The sequence below is a fragment of the Hyla sarda genome, chromosome 1, assembly GCF_029499605.1.
Source record: "Hyla sarda isolate aHylSar1 chromosome 1, aHylSar1.hap1, whole genome shotgun sequence".
Classification (NCBI taxonomy): domain Eukaryota; kingdom Metazoa; phylum Chordata; class Amphibia; order Anura; family Hylidae; genus Hyla; species Hyla sarda.
Window position 1 is genome coordinate 561,218,764 of NC_079189.1, and position 22,645 is coordinate 561,241,408.

Genomic DNA, 22,645 nt, shown 5'->3' on the forward strand with positions numbered 1-22,645 from the left:
ACTCTCACCTTTCACCCCCTGGATTCTTTCTGTTTTATGAAAGATGTGAAGAGACCATTGAAAAGGAGTTCTATAGAAAGGCTTTTAGTTGACCTTGAAAGTCAACGGGAAGGTGAACCTTCTGTGTAGTTTGTCGAGGTCTTTATATTGTAAGGTCAAAATAGTGTTTCCTCAAAACTTAAGACATAATAAGTAAATATAAAGCAACAGTCTAAGCAAAATTGAGACATTGTGCTATGTCTTGTACAGTTCCTGAGGGGCAGAGCAGAAATCACTGTGCATTTATGCTCCACCCCTGCAGTCCCTATCTGGACATAATGGGAGCCGAACTTTCACAACAGCTTTGGTACCATAAGTTGAGGAACACTGCAGTAAACAGTCAAGGTTCCTCCTATTCAATAACTACCCGTGGAGATGTTATATAAAGAGATCTAGTAGAAATAGAGCCTCTGGTCTATATACTCTCTATGAGACTTCTTAATGTTCTCATGATCGTTGGGGGTTGCAGGGGTAGACCTTTACAGGTCCCTCATATACATCCAAACTTGGCTCAGGGCTGTGTGTATGTGGTCTAAATCTGGAGAGTGGAAAAGCCTCTGCTAGATCCCATTAGCATCAACCTATTTCCTTGAGAACAAAAATATGGGGCAGTTGAAATCCAACATGTCCTGGTCCTCTCTCCCCAATATCTGTCATCATGAGGAGTCAGAAGGTCCCCCTTACACATTACAGTAGTTATCCAATGTAGGAAAACTTATCCAATTGCTAAAGAATAGGAGATAAGTGTCCGAACGAGGGGGGGGGGGGGGGTTGGGGGTCTGAGTTCTGGGCCCTGAGCGGTATTGTGCATGGTGCTCCGGCTCTCTCTATGGGAGAGACGGAGATACATGAGCTGGTGTGCTCTTATATCGACAGGGGTCCTGTCGACCCCCCGCTATGTGTGCAAAGAGAGCCAGAGTGCCATGCAGGAGATCATACATGTATCCCTATCCTGTGGATAGGGGATATGTTTTCCGACACTTTAAAGTGTCAGCCAGTCCTGCCGAAATTGGCATGTTTGGCCGGATCATGCCTGATGTGTTAGACCAGCTTTAGTCTATAGAGGAGTTAACAGAAAAGTTGGTGTCCAAGCCATGAAACTCATTTATGTTACAGCCTGTGCTCCGGCCGCACATGTCGGCCGTGAGCGCATTGTCCCTACTCCCGGTGGGGCCGGGATACGCATCAAGAGACGCGCCCGCATGCGAATACCGGCCCGACACTCTGCCTGTACTGCTGCCGCTTCTGCTCCTGTGTCCCGGCTCCGTCACAACAGAGCTCTGAGATTTAAAGGGCCAGTACACCCATAATTACTGTTTGCACCTGACACTACCTTATAAAGTTCCTGCACCTCCCACACTTCCCTACCGGATCTTCAGTGCCATTTGCCTTAGAGAAAGCGTACCCATTGCCTGTTTGCCATTCCCGTGTATCCAGACCTTCCTGCTACGTTTTTTGACTACGAACCTTTGCCATCTTCCTTGTCCTTTTGCTACATTTGACTACACTACAGCCTCATCCTTCTGTACCTCGCCTTGCCCAGTTACCTGTGTGGTCGAGCCATGTTGGGGGTAGCGACCTGGGTGTCGCCTGCCGCAGCAAGCCCATCCTGCCGTGCGGCAGGCTCTGGTGAAAACCAGCGGCACCTTAGACTCCGCTCCCTGATACGGTCCGAGTCATCAGCCACACAGGTGAAGGATCCACTTCCAGCTCCGTGACAGCCTCTGCCCAGGTGAGTGACATTTTAATGGAGCCCATGTGATTATCCTTTGCTCCCACTGAATAATCTTCACATTTTTGCCCGGATTCTTTTCCATACAGACAAGCTGTTAGTATTGTGAAAATGACACGGAAAGAGGAAAAAAAATTGTTACGGAAAATGACTGGTAACCAATTTAATTCTCATTGGGAAAATGTCAGCGTAATTCTAGGCACAGAGCCACTCGTGTCTCGTACTTAAGGATTTGCGCATGACCCGCTTAGCGAAGGAAAAACCTCCTTGTCTTTTTTTTTCTTCAAATATTGATCTTGGTCTACGCCGTCACGCGCCGGGGGAGGCAACAAAAACAACGAGTCGAGTGTAAGGATTGCAGTTTATTCTCCATTGCCACAGAAAGAAGCAATTTATTTTTCCCTAAGACGTGACCGCGCGGTAGGCGAAGGAAGGGCCGGCATCGTGAGCTGAGGCCCTCAAAGGGTATGAGCAGAGAACCGCTCGCCTGATTAACACGAGACCAGACCAAATTTATCATCCATTTAAAGCAGACTTAGCGAGAGAACGGCGGCATGTCAGCTAACGTTTGTACTTAAGTATTTACAGGCCGGTTCCCACGGCAACTGACTCTTCAAAGTAACTTTTGCCATTCTGTTTCTCAAATGCGTTTCTTCGCTTGATTGAACAGGAATATTTGGAGGACAGCCAAGCCTAAATCATGACTATATTCCGATTAAGCAGAGGTCCTTTCTAATCATGTTCTGTTAGTTCTTTGATGGCTTCATCCCAGATTTGAAAATGAGGGGAATAAAAAAAGAAAGATTAAAGCTTCGGGGATGTGGTTAAGTAGGACGGCAGAAAATAAGAAGCCTTGTTGCGTCTTCACACTACACTGACTTTTTGTTCACATTGGCTTCCCGAGTACGCTGTGAGGATAATGCTTGCAAGGTGATATGTTGTCATCGCGAATGAAAGGAGCTCAGTCAAAACCATCTCCACCCTATGAGGAAGCAAATCCACAGCGTACATATTTGCTAAGAAGGACCATGGTGGGAGGATGGGGCGGTCTGATTGTGGGTGATCCCAGAGGCCAGACCCCCACGATCAGATATCTTATGCCCAATCCTTTGGATGGGGGATAAGATGTTTTGGGGCGATGTACCCCATTAAGGCTATAGGGGGTTTACTTTTATAAAAAATTTTAGCACACATAAGACGTCTGCAAGACAAAAGAAAAAACTTTTTTTGGCTTTTTTCCATTTCTTTCATCACTTTTTCAACTGAGTGGATGGCCTCCTATAGACAGACAGACTCACCATAATTATGCCATAAATTGGTGTATAAAAATTGCTAATTTTAGTGAAAGTCACATTTAAGCAGAAGCTTACTGAGTTTGCACTGTTTCTGTATTTTTTAATTTTTTTTTATAAAAGTGAAAATGTGTGGAGTTTTGCAGAAAGATTCACCATTGTTAGAGCACAAAGTGGTGTGGCAAATTTTGGTAACATTCACACTTTTTAGCGATTTTGCATTACTTACGTGACTTAAAAAAATTAAGTGATAAAAAAAGTGGGTGAAGTTTAGCATGAAGATTCACCATAGTTACACTACAAATTGGTGCATGAATGTTGCAAAACACATCTGTTCAAAAATGTGCAACTTTTTTTTACTGATTTTGTTATGCTCCGGCTCCATTTTTTTTTAAGTGATGAAAAATGGGTGGAGTTTAGTGAGAAGGGAAGTAGTGTCCAACAGACTGAAAGACTGATAATTATGCCAGAAATGTGTGTAATTAGTGTATGTATACCGTATTTTTCGCCCTATAGGACGCACCGGCATATAAGACTCACCCAATTTATAGGTGCAAAATCTAAAAATATAAAGATTTTGAACCCAGCCGTTGGCTGTCCGGGCATGCTGGGAGTTGTAGTTTTGCAACATCTGGAGGTCCGCAGATTGAAGACCACTGCATAGGAGGTAATACTCATGTGTCCCCACCGCTCCTGACCCGTCACCGCTGCCCTGGATGTCGCTCCATCGCTGTCGCTGTGTCCCCGTCGCTCCGGAACATCTCTGCTGCCGGCCGGGTATCCTCGCTCTCTGTCGTCGCCATCACGTCGCTACGCACGCCGACGCACGTACGCGACGACGTGATGACGAGGAAGGAGAGCGCCGGCCATACAGGGGATCCCTGAACGGAGAAGACACCGAGGAGGCAGGTAAGGTCCCTCCCGGTGTCCTGTAAGCACTAACCCTGCTATTCAGTCGGGCTGTTCGGGCCAGAACAGCCCGACTGAACAGCCGGGTTAGTGTCACTTTGATCGCCGCGTCTGAAGGGTTAATACAGGGCATCACCGTGATCGGTGATGTCCTGTATTAGCCGCAGGTCCCGGCCGTTGATGGCCACAGGGACCGCCGCGATAGGGATGTACTCGCCGTATAAGACGCACCGAATTTTTCCCCCCAGTTTTGGGGAAGAAAAAGTGCATCTTATACGGCGAAAAATATGGTAGGTTACAAACTTTGGTGCAGAGTCATAGAAATGTCTTCCCATGCTGGGCAGGTATAACCAGTGATTGACAGCTATCTATTATAGGGAAAGACCACCCACTGGACTCCTTAGCTCAAAATGAACAGATAAGTCCAGTAGGCAGCTATTATTAGTGATGGGGGACTTTTTTACATCCACTGAGAGGGAGGACAAACTGACCTACTACAGAGACATCCTACGTAGTCAGTTGGCTGATGCCTATCTGCCCCATCGTCCACCCTCTCACAGGCCTGACTCGGGGGGCCCTCTGCGCTCACCTTCCACTACCATGGCTGCTGGGGAGGGGTGGGGTGGCAGGAGCAGTACCAGCTCCATCTGTAGAGTCTACAGTCGCTGATGAGTAGCTTTCTTCACCCGCATAGTGAAGCAACTCCTCAGCAGCAGGTAGACCTGTAGCAGGACCTGAACCAACATGTGGTGGCATACCTTGACATGACCATGTCAACACACCTTGAAGATCCGCTGGACTTCTGGGCAGCCAAACTTGATTTGTGGCCACAACTAGCAGAGTTTGCCCTAGAAAAGCTGTCCTGCCCAGCCAGTAGTGTGCCATCTGAGCGGGTGTTTAGTACAGCGGGGGCCATGGTAGCTCCAAGGATAACTCATCTGTCCACGAAAAATGTGGAGAGACTGACCTTTGTGAAGATGAATCAGGCATGGATCAGCCAGGATTTCCACCCACCAATACCTGATGCATCAGAGTAGATTGACTATGGTGCCACACCAACACTTCACAAATATGGATAGTGCAAAACATATTTAAGGTGCTGCTCCACAGTTACAGACATTCCTCCGCATCAGACTACAAGTAAGTATTGAGGATATGCATTAGCTAAAACTTAACTTTTCTTAGGATAAAATATGTGTACCCAAATTTTTTGGGGAAATCAAACAAAAGTTGAACAAAGAACACCATGTGCCACATACACCACCACGTATTGATGTGATGCAAAGACCTCTAAAAGGTGGAAGGGATCAACATATGGTCCATTGTAACCAGTGGGGGTAAAAACTTCCCCTTTAAGGCCCTACTTTCGCATTATTCATTCCCTTCTTGGCAAGTGTTACTCGCCCTAAAATGTGTGGCCCCACACAGGAACCTCTCCCTATTTCCACCTACAAACACTGCCATTTCACAGAGTTTTTAGGTGGAAATAGAGAGAGTTTCCTGTGTGGGGCCACCCTTTTTAGGTTGAGTAACACTTGCCAAGTAGGGCCTTACAGAGGAATTTTTTACCCCCACCTGCTACAATGGACAATACATTGTTCCCTTCCACCTTTTCAAGGAAAGTGTCACTCGTCTTAAAAAGGGCGGCCCCACACAGGAACCTCTACCTATTTCCACCTAAAAACCATGGGAAATGGCAGTGTTTATAGGTGGAAATAGGGAGAAGTTCCTGTGTGGGGCCGCCCTTTTTAGGGCGAGTTACACTTGCCAAGAAGGGAATTAATAATACGAGAGTAGGGCCTTACAGGGGAAGTTTTTACTCCCAATGGTTACAATGGACCATACGTTGTTCCCTTCCACCTTTTAGAGGTCTTTGCATCACATCAATACTTGGTGGTGTAGGTGGCACATGGTGTTTTTTGCACACCTTTCCTTTTGTTTGATTTCAGAAAAACTTTTGTGTACACATAATTTATCCTACAAATAATATTAAAAGTTAAGTTTTACGTAATGCATATCCTCAATACTTACTTGTGCACACCAACACTTTTACAAAAGAGACTGTTTTCCTCTGCCAACCTGCCTCAGCTACTATTCTGATCCTGCCACCTGCCTGAAACCACACATCTGATGCCAAGTTCTCCTTTTTTCACCCACCTTTGTCACCTGGTACTGGGTTTGCCACCCACCGGCCCACTATGTCACCGGGTCACTTTCAGGACTCCTGATGCTGCTAATGCCACCTCCAGGATGTCTCATACTGCCACCATATGTTCTCCTTATACTGATGCCAGCTCCAGTATGTCTCATTCTGCCACCATACGTTCTCCTCATGCTACGGCCACCTCCAGGCTGTCTCATTCTGCATCTAAATGGTCTCCTCATGCTTCCGCCACTTCCAGGCTGTGTCATTCAGCCACTATATGGTCTGCTCTTGCTGCCGCCAACTCCAGGCTGTGTCACTGTACCGCCATGTGGTCTTCTTATGCTGCCAGCACATTAGATAAAACTTTGTAGGTTCATCTATTTGAAATCATCAATTTAAATGTTAAAAAATATCTTTCATCTTTTCAATTTTGAGGACTTATGGTCTCGTCAGGCTGTTGCCACCTCCAGGCTGGGTCATTCAGCCACTATATGGTCTCCTCATGCTGCTGCCACCTCCACACTGAGCCAGTCAGCCATTATATGGCCTCCTCATACTGATGCCACCTCCAGGCTCTGTAATTGTGCCGCTCTGTGGCAGTGATTCTAATAGCGATGCCTCTAATCTGCATGTAATTCTGAATAACAGTATTATTTCACTAACCCAGCACACTCCATATGTGTGTTGAAGCAAGGCAAAGTGTTCTACACCCTTATTGAGGCTCTCTGTAGGCCAGAAAAAGCCGTTTTTAATACAGATTCGCTGCAAATAAATTCGGACCGAACCAAATTTTTCGGGAAAATTCTGCCGAATCGAATTTATCAAAAAAATTTGCTCATCTCTAATTACAACTGTGATGAAAAGATAAGAACACATTATTAATACATGATAATAATGATGCGTCTGTATTTGTGATCTATGGTCTTTCCTGGAATCACCAGCCTTTAATCTTACAAGAAGGAAAAATATGTTTAAAAAAAAGAAAACAAAAGGAAAAAAAGACAAAGCTTTTCGAGCAGTAAATCCCCGCTCTTCTTTACGATATGGGCGGGGATTTATTGCTCGAAATGCGTTGTAGAATTTATACTTTATATTTGCTTTTGATAATAGTTTCTTCCCTGATCTAAATTATTGGGCCTGCTTCTCTTCTTCTGACTGGCGTGGTGAAGTATCCAGCTTTCCTAGGTGACTCCCATGAGAGCTGCTCCAATCACCAAACTTCAAGAAGGAAAAATATGGGATATGTTCTGACCCAGATGCGGTTTAATGCACTTATAACATTTCTAATAGCAGGTAAAAACTGATTGAGACTCTGGACTCCTCAGTAAATAAGACCAGTCTATAAACTTAAAGCCTTGGTTTACGGAGCTCATTTCAAGAGGCTGCAGCAAGCAAAGCAGAGGTGGAGGAGGCTGTCATGTCCTCCCTGTGCGTTAAATAGTTCCTGAACCTCTCATGCTACATCATTATAACAGGAGGAAGATCGCAGTAAGGCTGAAGTCATAGCCTGTGTAGAGTCCAAACCTTCCGTGTAATACTGAGAAATCTGATAAGAGGAGACCATCAAAACTGTCATGGCCCATGCCGCAACTCATGCCACAAGTGATGAAAACATCACCTGGGGTCCATTGTTTCTGAATGCTGGACGGGGGAACGCAGCAAGATCTGTTCCCCTGTCTGGTGACGGTCTGGCGTGTCCAACTATCGGGCGTCCAAATTGAATGTTTGTCAAATGAATGGGATCAGTTCTACCATCAGTTTCCCTTTGGAACATTTTCTACAGCACCAGAGGCACAAGATGCCGGATGCCAGACATATGTAAATGAGGCGTAAGTAGAATAAAGACACAATAAACAAAGAAAACAACCTGAATTTTCAGTTTTAACCTGCTGGGAACAACACTGCACCAGAATATACTTCTAGATCCCAAGAACTGAAGATAAGAGCAATAAGGAGAATTGGGCTGATCAAGTGGACATTTAGTATTGGGGTCCTTGGCTCAACATGATACTAGCATACACTCTTAAGAGTAGTCATTATTCCATAATAACAGTCATTATTCTGTGGTTAGTATTCTGTGGTCGTTATTCTGTCCTTCACTTTTGCTCCCCAATGTGTGCATGGATTTTCTAAAAACCAGGATAAAGGACAAAATATGTCTGAAACCTGTCGGTGTGAAGGAATGTTTTTAGAGTGGAATTTAAAACATTTAAAATGTAACTGGAGTTGTTGGTGAGTTTGATATTTAATAATAATCCCCATTATCACATATGATATGAATATGTTTGGATGACATTCAGTCTGGATCAGGTACACAGATAACATTCCGACAGCTCTGAAGAACCGATATGTTTCGAGCTACTGGATCTTGGAATTGACTTTGGCTAGATGATCCCGTTGAACCTGATTCAAAGGACCTTAATAAAGTATGGTTGGATGAAGAAGGGAATGGGTCACCGGGGCCAGAACCCACTCTCTAAAAAGCATAAGCTCTGACTTCTCGCAGTTGACTTTGGTCATAAAGCCTGGCCTAATTCTTCACAGGTCTGGTTGGGGACCATCACTGAAAGTTGGCCAGTGTAGAAAAGGCCATGCTTTCCATGTACATGTTCTCCTGCACTATAGCTTACATTTCCTCTACTACTGTACACTTGTTGACTCCCTGGATCGGTTTTTAATGCATTAAGATAGAGAGATTCAGTTTTATTCTTAAAGGGGTACTCTGGGGGAAACATTATTATTTTTTTTTTTAATCATCTGGTGCTAGAAAGTTAAACAGATTTGTAAATCATAGTATAGTTAGTACGGTTGAAAAAAGACACATGTCCATCAAGTTCAACCAGGGAATTAAGGGGTAGGGGTGTGAATTAAAAAATCTTAATCCTTCCAGTACTTATCAGCTGTTGTATACTACAGAGGAAACTATTTTCTGTCTGACCACAGTGCTCTCTACTGACACCTCTGTCCATTTTAGAAATTGTCCAGAGCAGGACAAGTTTGCTATGGGGTTTTGCTCCTACTTTGGACAGTTCCTAAAATGGACAGAGGTGTCAGCAGAGAGCACTGTGGTCGGACAGAATGAAATTCAAAAAGAAAGGAACTACCTTTGTAGTATACAGCAGCTGATAAGTACTGGAAGGATTACGATTTTTTTTTTATAGAAGTAATTTACAAACCTGTTTAACTTTCTGACACCAGTCGATAAAAAAAAAAAAAAAAAGGGTTTTCACCAGAGTACCCCTTTAATAAAAGTGCTGTTCTCAAGCTACCATTCAGTCAATGCCACATTTTAGGCACACACAACGAGGCATTCTTCTACTTACTTTGTCATATTGCAATAGTTTGCAATAAGTAAATTATAATAATGAAAAAAAAAATAAAATAAAATAAAATATATATATATATATATATATATATATATATATATATATATATTTATACACACTTCTCAAAAAAATTAAGGGAAACATTAAACAACACAATGTAACTCCAAGTCAATCACAATTCTGTGAAATCACACTGTCCACTCAAGAAGCAACCCTGATTGACAATCAATATCACATGCTGTTGTTCAAATGGAACAGACAACAGGTGGAAATTATAGGCAATTAGCAAGACACCCCCAATAAAGGAGTGGTTCTTCAGGTGGTGACCACAGACTAATTCTCAGTTCCTATGCTTCCTTGTTGATGTTTTGGTCACTTTTGAATGCTGGTGGTGCTTTCACTCTAGTGGTAGCATGAGACGGAGTCTACAACCCACATAAGTGGCTCAGGTAGTGCAGGTCATCCAGAATGGAACATCAATGCGAGCTGTGACAAGAAGGTTTGCTGTGTCTGTCAGCGTAGTGTCCAGAGCATGGAGGCGGTACCAGGAGACAGGCCAGTACATCAGGAGACATGGAGGAGGCTGTAGGAGGGCAAGAAACCAGCAGCAGGACCGCTACCTCCGCCTTTTGTCTAAGGAGGAGCAGGAGGAGCACTGCCAGAGTCCCGCAAAATGACCTCTAGCAGGCCACAAATGTGAATGTGTCCACTCAAACCGTCAAAAACAGACTCCATGAGGGTGGTATGAGGGCCCGATGTCCACTAGTGGGTGTTGTGCTTACAGCCCAACACCATGCAGGACGTTTGGCATTTGACAGAGAACACCAAGATTGGCAAATTCGCCACTGGCACCCTGTGCTCTTCACAGATGAAAGCAGGTTCACACTGAGCACGTGACAGACGTGACAGAGTCTGGAGATGCCGTAGAGAACGTTCTGCTTCCAGCAACATCCTCCAGCATGATGGTGGTGGGTCAGTAATGGTGTGGGGTGGCATTTCTTTGGGGGGCTGCACAGCCCTCCATGTGCTTGCCAGAGGTAGCCTGACTTCCATTAGGTACCGAGATGAGATCCTCAGACCCCTTGTGAGACCATATGCTTGTGCGGTTGGCCCTGGGTTCTTCCCAATGCAAGACAATGGTAGACCTCATGTGGCTGGAGTGTGTTAGCAGTTCCTGCAAGAGGAAGACATTGATGCTATGGACTGGCCTGGCTGTTCCCCAGACCTGAATCTGATTGAGCACATCTGGGACATCATGTCTCGCTCCATCCGTCAATGCCACATTGCACCACAGACTGTCCAGGAGTTGGCGGATGCTTTAGTCCAGGTCTGGGAGGACATCCCTCAGGAGACCATCCACCACTTCATCAGGAGCATGCCCAGGCATTGTAGGGAGGTCATACGGGCACGTGGAGGCCACACACACTACTGAGCCTCATTGTGACTTGTTTTAAGGACATTACATCAAAGTTGGATCAGCCTGTAGTGGTTTTCCACTTTAATTTTGAGTGTGACTCCATATCCAGACCTCCATGGGTTAATAAATTTGATGTCCATTGATAATTTTTTAGTGATTTTGTTGTCAGCACATTCAACTATGTAAAGATGAAAGTATTTCATACAATTAGTTCATTCACTCAGATCTAGGATGTGTTTATCTTAGTGTTCCCTTTATTTTTTTGAGCAGTGTATATATATACACACACAAAAAAAAAAAAATAATATATATATATATATATATATATATATATATATATATAGAGCAGATTATTTAAATAATTTATAATTGTACTCTAATAACTCCCCTCACCTTATGTTGTTGCACTTGCCTTGTACATTGTATACTTGCATGCAGGATGAGCACACTTGCCTCTGCCACTTCCCTTCCATTCATTTCTCTATGATACAGTATTACAATGTAGGTTTTTTGGCAGCGGCATCGTCTACGAAGGCATCACAGTCAGTTAATATACAATGTAATATCACTGTCAGGGCACTCACACTGTGCAATCACTCCTTGAAAGCCACCGGTACCCAGCGAGTAGATACTTTATTGCAGCATTGAAGAACATTTCATTTAGTTTCCATTACGTGTGGCAGATGGATATATCGGAAAGACACATCCATTTTTACAATATGGTGAGCGCTGTCTGTGCAATGTGCTGCAGTCACCTGGCTGCCTGGCACTGCCGCTCTGTTATTCTCCAGCACATTTTACTCCCTGCAGATACCACAGTGACTCTAATAGTGAGGTAATGGTTATTACAGCACAGCGTTTAGATCCATCCATCATGGCTAAATGATAGAATGGTGAGAGAGAGAGAGAAAGGAAAATATATATTTAAAGGGAAGAGACATAGTGTGAACATAAACTTCATCTGCGTCTCTGTGAATCCATTTATATTGTTACAAAATTTGAAATGATGAAACACAAAGAAACGAAAAGATTTTTGTCCTTTTTTTTGCCCTGGTACTTTAAAGGGGTACTCCGCCCCTAGACATCTTATCCCCTATCCAAAGGATAGTTGATAATATGTCTGATCGCGGGGGTCCTGCTGCTGGGGAACCCCTCGATTTCCCTGCTGCACCCGGCATTTGTTTAGAGCATCGGGTACAGCGCTGCAAGCTCGTGATGTCATGGCCACGCCCCCTCAATGCTAATCCCGTAGACATCATGAGTGGGGCGTGACCGTGACATCACGAGCCTCCACCCGGCATCGCCAGTCATCAGGCACGGAGCAAAGTTCATTCCGTGCACCGGATGTCTAGGGTGTCACAGCCGAGATCAAGGGGGTCCCCATCGGCAGGACCCCAGCGATCAAACATCTTATCCCCTCTCCTTTGGAGAGGGGATAAGATGTCTAGGGGTGGAGTACCTCTTTAAAGCTAGGTTCACACTATAGAATTTCCGGGCAGAAAAATGTCTACTGTAGATTCTGAGTGCGGCCTGTGCTGACTTCTGAGTCAGTACTAAAACCGTGAGTATATCCCCATAGACAGCAATGTAATTCCAGACAGATTCCACCAAAAGAATGAGCAAGATAATTTTTTCGGCAGTAGAATGTGCACTGCTGAAATTCCATGGTGTTCACTGTGTAAATGGAATTCTGCTGCAACGGAATTTCCGAGTGGAACTTCAAATCGGAATTCCATTCGGATGTTGCGTAGTGGAAACCTAGCCTAGGGAATACAAAGAAGTTAAAGGGGTCATCCGCCCAAAGACATCATATCCCCTATCCAAAGGACCCCAGTGAGCTTCGTGCAGCACCTGCATCCTATGCGGGGCTGCGTCCCCAGTCTTGGAAAGCTCTTTCTTTCCTGTACTAGGGATGTGACATAATGACACGCCCCTTGTGAAGTCACGTCATGTCTACTCAATTGATGTCTATGGGAGGGGGCGTGACAGCAGCGTTACGTCACGTCCCTAGTCCCGGAAACAAAGACTGTCCGTGACTGGGGACACAGCCCTGCATAGAATGTAGGTGCTGCACGGAGCTTGTGGGGGTCCTTTGGATAAGGGAAAACCCCTTTAACTTCTTTCTATCCCCTAGGCTTGGTTTCTTCTATGCAATATCCTAATTCCACTACGCAATATTTTAATTCCAGCAGAATATTGCTCAATAGTGTCCTGATTAATTCTCTGGACCACAGGTGTACAATTAAAAACAAAATTACAGTACATCAGGGATCGTTCACTCACCAGGTATAATCAATAGAAGTAAACATGTGGCCAAACGATGTGTTCCGAACACCGTAAGATCACAAATCCCCGGAACTGTGTCATACCGGAAGAGGGTGATGGGAGAACGCTATAAGCGTCATTGTAGCTATGGCAGAGGTTAAAGGTTGCGCTGCCATAGTTACAATGACGCTTATAGCGTTCTCCCATCACCCTCTTCCGGTATGACACAGTTGCGGGGCTCTGTGGTGTTCGGAACACATCGTTTGGCCACATGTTTACTTCTATTGATTATACCTGGTGAGTGAGCGATCCCTGATGTACTGTAATTTTGTTTTTAATTGTACACCTGTGGTCCAGAGAATTAATCAGGACACTATTGAGCAATATTGGTGTTTTATGTGGGTTTAGAACTATTGATTCACTGTAATTATGTACAGACACCATGTATTGAGATATTGTTATGTGTACACACTGTAGAAGTTTGATATGTTACACTGCATTTTGCATTTTTTCACTTGATTCCTTGATTATATCACTTTTTGATGTCTGATGGATATCCCTATTTAATGTGTAAAACAAAAACAGAGAAAAAGAAACACAGATGCACATCCACAATTTGTATTTGATCTATTTGCTTCTCAGGATAAATTCAAACACTAACAGGTTGTTAGTATACATTTTGATCAAAAAGTACAAGCCCACTCTCCACGTCAAGGCCACCAATTAAGAGTGGGTCCCTAACCCAACATTGGCATAGCAGCGGGCGGCGGCCACCACCACCGCACCGCCATACACACAGGGGGAGTGACCCAGTGGCCAGGCAGCCCCACTGCTACCCGACCAAGCCCCTGGCTCTGGGCCACACCACCCCACAGACAAAGCATTACAGCAACAATGACCGCAGCAGTGCAACCACACCAATGTGAATACCTACCAAGGGCTCCCTGCCAGAGGGCTGGGAGAATGCTAGGAGGAAACCCTTATGCAGTTTCCTGCTAATTAAAAACACCTGGACCAAATGGGTGGAGCAGAGTGTTGGCTATGAAAGAGGGGACTGCATAAGGGTTTCCTCCTAGCATTCTCCCATCCCTCATGCAGGGAACACTTGGTAAGTAATCACATTGGTGTGGTTGCACTGTGACGGTCATTGTTACTGTCATGCTTTGTCTGTGGGGTGGGGTGGCCCGGAGCCAGGGGCTTGGTCGGGCAGCAGTGGGGCTGCCTGGCCACTGGGTCGCTCCTCCTGTGGGCACGGTAATGTGGTGGTGGTGGCTGCCGCCCGGCACTACGTCAATGTTGGGTTAGGGACCCACTCTGACTAGGTGGCCTTGACGTGGCGAGTTGGCTTGTACTTTTTGATCAAAATGTATACTAACAACCTATTTGAATTTATACTAAGAAGCAAGTAGATCAAAATACAAATTTTGGCTGTGCGGCTGTGTTTCTTTTTCTCTATTTTTGTTTTACACCTATTTATTTTGTGATTTGCACCATTTGTGCTGAGCCTGAGAAAGAGCAGGAAAGCTGGTGGAAACGTTGCTTTCTTACACTCATTGTTTGATGTAATAAATCTTCACGTTTTCTCAGATTTTTGTGTGCTGCGGAGGATTCCTTTGTTCTGTTGATGCAAGGACCCCTGACCCCGGCTATATCTCTGCGAGCACCTGCTTTTGGAATAAGAATATAATTTGGTGGGGCTGTTTTCCTACTACAGCTAGATAGATAGATGGATAGATAGATAGACAGGCAGACAGATAGATAGGCAGGCAGGCAGGCAGGCAGACAGACAGACAGACAGACAGACAGACAGACAGATAGACAGACAGATAGATAGATAGATAGACAGGCAGGCAAACAGCTAGATAGATAGATAGACAGACAGGCAGGCAGACAGACAGACAGACAGACAGACAGTTAGACAGACAGTTAGACAGACAGTTAGACAGACAGTTAGACAGACAGTTAGACAGATAGTTAGACAGATAGTTAGACAGACAGACAGACAGACAGACAGACAGACAGATAGATAGATAGATAGATAGATAGGAGATAGATAGGAGATAGATAGGAGATAGATAGATAGATAGATAGATAGGAGATAGATAGATGATAGATAGATATGAGATAGATGATAGATAGAAATGAGATAGATGATAAATAGAAATGAGATAGATAAATAGAGATAGATAGATATCCATACCATAAACAGATTACGTAGAACTCCAAAATAGGTGAAACTTAAAGGGGTACTCCGGGCAAAAACATTTTATCCCCTATCCAAAGGATAGGGGATAAGATGTCTGATCGCAGGGGGGGGGGGGGGCCGTTGCTGAGACCCCCCCGAGACCCCCCGCGATCTATGCGGGTGCTGCATATCGACTTTCGGAAACCTCCGGGCTTCCGAGACTGGGGACGTGACATCACGCCACGCCCCCTCCATTCATGTCTATGGGAGGGGGCGTGGCATGACGTCACCATTTTTTGAGCATCACTTTTTCACAATTTTTTGGAGTGCCACAGACTTTTCTTCAAGTAGATAGATATGAGATAGAGAGAGAGATAGATGGATTTGTATTTAGTTGTATTCTTTATACCTTCTTGGATTAAGGCTTATGTAAAATTGTATACATTTTTCTGGCGATGATGGTCAAAAATGCACACAAAATATAATACGTTGGGAAATGTATTTAGTGTGAACTCAGCCTAAAGCCCATCTATTTACATACAGATCTTTCATTGCAGTGACTTACAGAGAACCAACATATTCCGTAGCAGAGTACCCACAGTGTATATCTGTCATGATCTGTTTCCATGGGAGACAACCTTATGTGACTGGTAGAAGAATCCCCCTCCTGCTGTGCCGAGGCCCGGGCTGGGGCTTTATGGGGGGGGGCGCGGGGGCCGCATGTCCAGCATTGCATTAGTTATCTCCATAATACAGGGGAATCTGTTATGCCAGACCCAGGTATCCTCATTACAGCGGCGGAGCGGGCTGACAGGCCATGTTTGTCTCTGTACAGTGTGTGATGAACACAGCGTGACAGCTAATATGTGCCGCTGTCCAAGTTACTGAATCAAAATAAAATGGTAAATTACTGTCTGTCATCGCGGGGAGCAACAGCAGCTAATGCCCAATTCTCTATTCTAAATAAACTTGACTGGGGAGGCGGATGCGATTCTCATCACAAGAAGGCGAAACAAATACAAATACGGGAAAGCTGCATTTTTATTTATTTAGGGATTGTGTTTTTTAACTTCTCTCTATTTCTTTTATTTTAAAGGAAGACAAGAAGATTTTTTTCTTTTCTTTTTATGCCGGCCCAGGGAAACAAGGGCAGAGCAAAATCTGTCTTTATTCCTGTGCTGTCACAACAACAATCTGCCCGTGAGTGTTGCCAATGACCACGGCTTCATAACACATATCCCACTATAATTACTTCACCTTCTGCCAGCGACGACTGCACTGCCAGGAGACGCCGGTGGGTCCATTAACAAGTATTGGCATCGGCGCAGTCACTTGGCTTAACAAGCAATTCTTAAAATACAAATATTACGGTTTACAAAAAATGCTGTTATGGAAAAAATGATTGGAATTTGGTCATTAGGAGGAATAAAAATGCTTATATTATGGAAGGATTTCTTTTTTAACCTCTTAAATGCTTATATGACATTCTTACTATTATTTTTATAATAATCAATAATTATAATAATAATCACAATAATAATAATTGTAATAATCATTATTTTATTATTGTTATTATTTAAAATGCATATCATTATTGTTATTATTAATGATAATAATGTTAAAATAATTATACTAGTACCCGGCGTTGCCCGGAGGAAGCTTTTGACTTCATATCCCGTCCTCATTTATTGCTATGCCAACCTCCTAGACTGACCTCCTATCCCGTCCTCCTATCCCGACATCCTATCCTGACCTCCTATCCCGTCCTCCTATCCCGATCTCCTATTCTGACCTCCTATCCCGACCTTCTATCCCGTCCTCCTATCCCAACCTCCTATTCCAACCTTTTATCCCAACCTCCTATCCCGACCTCCTATCCTGACCTCCTATCCCAACCTCCTATCCCGACCTCCTATCCCATCCACCTATCAGGTCCTCCTATCTCAACCTCCTATCTCAACCTCCTATCCCATACTCATATCTCGACCTCCTATCTCTACCTCCTATTTCAACCTCCTATCCCGACTTCCTATCCGGACCTCCTATCCCATCCTCCTATCTCGACCTCCTATCCCGTCCTCATATCTCAACCTCCTATCCCGACCTCCTATCCCATCCTCCTATTCCGTCCTCCTATCCCGTCCTCATATCCCGTCATCATATCCCGTCATCATATCCCAGTCTCCTATCCCGACCTCCTATCTAGACCTCCTATCTCGAACTCCCATCCTGATCTCCTATCCCGGCCTCCTATCCCGTCCCGTAATATGTGTACCAGGTATTGAAATATCTCCAGCCGTACGGAAATTATATGGGAACATACATTTCCCATTGATTTGCATGGGACTTTAAACAAAAAAAAAAACGACCCTCACAAATGGGGGTAAGTAAGGGTTAAATTAACTTTCCTATATTTTAAGTGGACATATAAGTAACATGTGACCAAGTATTATCGAAATATCTCCAGCCGTTTGGAAGTTATGCAGTAACATGTATTTCCCATTGACTTGTATGGGACTTTAAACAAAAACCCCGCCCCTGGCAAATGGGGTTGGGAAAGGGTAAAACACCTATCCTATGTTTGTTGTTGACATATAAGTTTCATGTTAATATCTTGGACGTGATGCTGGAACATACACAATGGGGGAGATTTATCAAAGGATTTAGTCTGGTTTTTCCTGTCTAAATTTGTCGCACAGAAAGTCGCAGTCTAAATATGTGCGACTTTTTTGCGAATTTGCTCTAGAGGATTTTTAGAACATGATGCATTTTAGTCTATTTTAGATGGAAATGCATTGGAACATGCATTGGTGCTGAATTTATCAAAAGCGACTTTTCAGCGACAAGTCGCATAGGCTGAAAGTACGCCGAAATGTCAGACCATGTTGGAGCAGGTTTAAATACAGTCTAAACCATAGATCCCGAAGTCTGTGCACAGAATTTATCAAGAGCCGTGCGACTTTTGACAAATTAGGCGCACAATAGACCTAACCCTCTGTAGTTTGGTCTATATTGATGCGGGACATAGACAACTTTGATAAATATCCCCCGTAGAATTTATATATATATATATATATATATATATATATATATATATATATATATATATATTATTATTATTATTATTATTAATAATAATAATAATAATAATAATAATAATAATAGTGTTGATTTAAAAAAAATTATTATTATGCTGTAATTAGAGATGAGCGAAGTTACAGTGATTCGATTCGTCACAAACTTTTCGGCTCAGCAGTTGCTGACTTTAGCCTGCATAAATTAGTTCAGCTTTCAGGTGCTCCGGTGATCTGGTGAGTCTCTTAGCACTGTATCCACCTTTTCCAGCCACCGGAGCACCTGAAAGCTGAACTAATTTATGCAGGCTAAAGTCAGCAAATGACGAGCCGAGAAGTTCGTGACGAATCGAATTTACCTTAACTTTGCTCATCTCTAGTTATAATGATCATAACAACAATTACTACTGAGGCTACTACTACTACTCCTATTATTATTATAAATATTGTTATTACTATAAATATTATTATTATTATTACTACTATAAATATTAGTATTATTAGTTACCATATTTATTGTTATTATAATGATAACATTTAAGGTTGCAGGAAGCGTTTGCAATTTACTGCTGGATGCAAGATGTGGACTGGACCATTGGGCTTGGGTTATCATCATTACACGTTATGCCATATTATTACAGTTTTTCCCTCAAACTCTGGCTCTCCAGCTGTTGCAGAATGACAACTTCCATCATGATCTGACAGCCCACGGTGATGGGAGTTGAAGTTTTGGAACAGCTGGAGAGCCATAGATGGAGAACGCGCTCATATATCATTCATAAGTATAAATCACATATCCATCACTTGGTCCTATTTCTTCCATGACCAGAAGCAGGGGTATGATACATTTATTTCAGTTCTAAATTTAGGCAAATACTGTTAAAAATGCCAGGATATACAGTATTTTATTAAATATGTAGCATTGATCAAGACTTGGACCAGAGGGTGACCTTGACCACAGGCCTGGGACAAAAAAAATGATCCTGACTAGAGATGAGCGAACTTACAGTAAATTCGATTCGTCACGAACTTCTCGGCTCGGCAGTTGATGACTTTTCCTGCATAAATTAGTTCAGCTTTCAGGTGCTCCTGTGGGCTGGAAAAGGTGGATACAGTCCTAGGAGACTCTTTCCTAGGACTGTATCCACCTTTTCCAGCCCACCGGAGCACCTGAAAGCTGAACTAATTTACGCAGGATAAGTCATCAACTGCCGAGCCGAGAAGTTCGTGACGAATCGAATTTACTGTAAATTCGCTCATCTCTACTCCTGACATCTGACATTCAAATAGTTAGGCTATGTTCACATGGATTTCCGCATTGAAATCCTCATGGGAATTCTGCATGTGCATGTGTTTATAACTTTACTGGGATTTTGCAGTCCCATTCACGTTGCATTCCGAAAAAAGGTGTTATATTTTTGCGGAATTCAGCTGCGGAAGTACATTGAAGTCAATGGGACTTTCTTTTCTTCGCTAAATGAGCACATTTTGTGCAAGATTTGTGTGGAAATTGAAACTTTTTCAATGAATTAAAGTACTCCACATGAATTCCGTAGAAATTCTGCAGAGATGCTGAAAGAAGCAGAATTCCGGACAAAGCAATGCGCCCACAGAATTCCGCATCTATGTGGAATTTCTGCCATCTGAACATAGCCTTAGGATTGTTCACCATATTTGATTCAGTAAAAACAAATTCTTTCTGAACTGTAGGTGTCCTGAAAAGTCATAAATGATGACTGATGAATAATGAATTGTGCTATAAGTATGTCCCCACTTCTGGCCATGGATGAAAAGGGACGGATATGGGATTTCTACTCATTGGGGGAGATTTACCAAAACCTGTGCAGAGGAAGAGTGGTGTAGTTGCCCATAGCAACCAATCAGATTGCTTCTTTCATTTTCCACAGGCCTCTTTAGAGGCCTGTGGAAAATGAAAGAAGCAATCTGATTGGTTGCTATGGGCAACTGCACCACTCTTCCTCTGCACAGGTTTTGATAAATCTCCCCATTGGCCCTCATTTACTATTGTAAACCCGACATGTTTTGGGGGGTTGTACACCAGAATTTGTGCCAGAATTGAAAAACCCCGACCAACTCTCCATTTTGCTAAGAAAACCCGGGCGTGGCCACTGTGAAAAGGGGCATGGTCACCGGGGAAAGGGGGTGTGGTCACTGAAAAGGGGTGTGCCCCCAACATTTTCACAAAAAACTACTTATTTACTAAGGTTTCCACAGAAAATGTGGTGGATTTTAACTGAGGAAAACCCCACAGATCAGAGCATGTGTAAAAAAAATGGAAAATGTAGGGAAAGTGGAAAATGTAGGGAAACCTCAGTAAATACCATGGAAAATAAATTGTAGGGAATTAAAACCGACAAAGAAACCTACACAACACTCATAGTAAATAAGGGCCATTGTATATAAATGTGTTCCCCACCTATGGTTCTCCAGTGGTTCCAAATATTAAATTCCCATAGTCTTGGGCTGTCAGATCCTGATGGAAGTTGTCATTCTGCAACAGCTGGAGAGACAGAGTTTGAACTGTTAACTTGGTCTAAAGTAATGATGCTGCCCCAAGCCCAATGGTCCAGGTCACTCAAAGACCACATCTTGATGTAGTCCAAACATCACTAAAAAAGCTGAAGCACCATATCGTGCATATATATATATATATATATATATATATATATATATATATATATATTGACGTTAGGGACCCACTCTAAATAGGTGGCCCTGACGTGGTGAGTGGGCTTGTACTTTTTGATCAAAATGTATACTAACAACCTGTTAGCTTTTGAATTTATGCTGAGAAGCAAGTAGATCAAAGTACAATTTGTGGATGTGCGACCATGTCTGTTTTCTCTACTTGAATTCATATTATAGATTGGCTTTGGGCCCCACTTTGGAGAGTGAAAAGTGTTCCTCTGGTTTTCACAATTTATTCTGCTCCATGATGTGGAAGCTGGACTTCAGGGGCAGTGGAGACATGAGATTGCTACTGCAAGACTGGCCCAGGTTTAGTGGTAGCTGACCTAACAGGCTAGAATGCCCTTGTGCCAAGCACCGGGGATGCAGGTGGGGCGTACTGACACAGCAACAGTGTCTGATGAAGCAGAGCTGACTAGGCATAAAGCTAAGTTGGATCTGTTAGAACAGCAGAGCTGAGGAGCTTAGATGCAGCCAGATGGAGCAGGCTTGATCAGCAGACAGAGGTGTAGTCGTCAATCCAGGTCATGCACTGGAAAAGTAGACAGGTACAGAGGGATCAAACAGAAGCAGAGTCAGGTAACAGTAGATCAGAACAGCAGTAGATACCCTCACATGTAGTAAAACTAAACTAATGCTCAGGCACCATAGGAAGGGAGGAGGGCTCTTGTATAGGTTGGTGCCTGGCAGTAATTGGAGGAGGACAGGAAACAGGAATGCAAGTGGACCCTTAAAGAAACAGCCCGTGCATGCATGCGGGTCCTATGGGTTGCAAAAGAAACTGTCACCACCTGCAGCAGTACTGAGATGAATTCCCAAAGTCTGCAGTGGGAGGAGAAGCCAAGTGTATAGGGAGGAGGAGCCGGCTTGGCCGCGGTAAGCAGCAGGATAACTACAATTATTTATAAAATGGACCACTCAATTTGAATGAACAAAGTTATAAGTGCTATCCAAAGTCATCCTAAAAAATGTATGCCGATTGTGTAATACGCTTACTTGTCCTACACGTTTCATGTCTGGAACCAACCCTTCCTCTGGTTTTGGACATAAAACATGTTGTCTTACTGCATTTATGTTATGTCTAGGATAATTTTAAAGTAACTAATGTCCTATAAAACGATCAGATCCACTGATGAACACCTGCCTTTGCATAATGAATCAGAATGATGCCACCAGTCCCGGCCCATAGGGACAGACCGCTGTCAGGGTTGTATAACAAACCGGTTTTGATTTTGAGTAGGTTTTATAGAGTTAATGAAAAGAGTAGAAAGAGAAACCCTGAAAAGGTTTGAGCGAGCCGAGAGTCCATGTGTCTCTTTTTTTTTTAGGAAATTTCACCAGACTATCATCTAGAGAGGGGGATTTGATTAAATCCTTTGCATAACAAAAGCAATATGCGGGGTATTGTCTGATCGCAGGTTGTGTTTGGAGCCCGGCTGCTGGATGTCAAATTCACCTGTTCCACAAATGGGAAGGCATCACACTGTTTGTAAAAAGCCGGGACTGGGGTTAGATAAAACAGTGTTATCACCATCAATCATATTATTATAG

The 22,645-nt window shown here is 43.5% G+C and overlaps 1 protein-coding gene and 1 long non-coding RNA gene across 18 annotated transcripts in view; one reads left to right on the forward strand and one right to left on the reverse strand.

Moving 5' to 3' along the window:
* The window catches only part of CELF4 (CUGBP Elav-like family member 4), a 1,140,249-nt gene that overhangs the window by 345,669 nt on the left and 771,935 nt on the right, over positions 1–22,645 (reverse strand). The gene's annotated exons all lie outside the window — the stretch shown is intronic.
* The window catches only part of LOC130293828 (uncharacterized), a 53,564-nt gene continuing 52,434 nt past the window's right edge, over positions 21,516–22,645 (forward strand). Inside the window, exon 1 of the long non-coding RNA XR_008848311.1 lies at positions 21,516–21,970. This is a non-coding gene — a long non-coding RNA (uncharacterized LOC130293828). The remainder of the gene's footprint in view (positions 21,971–22,645) is intronic.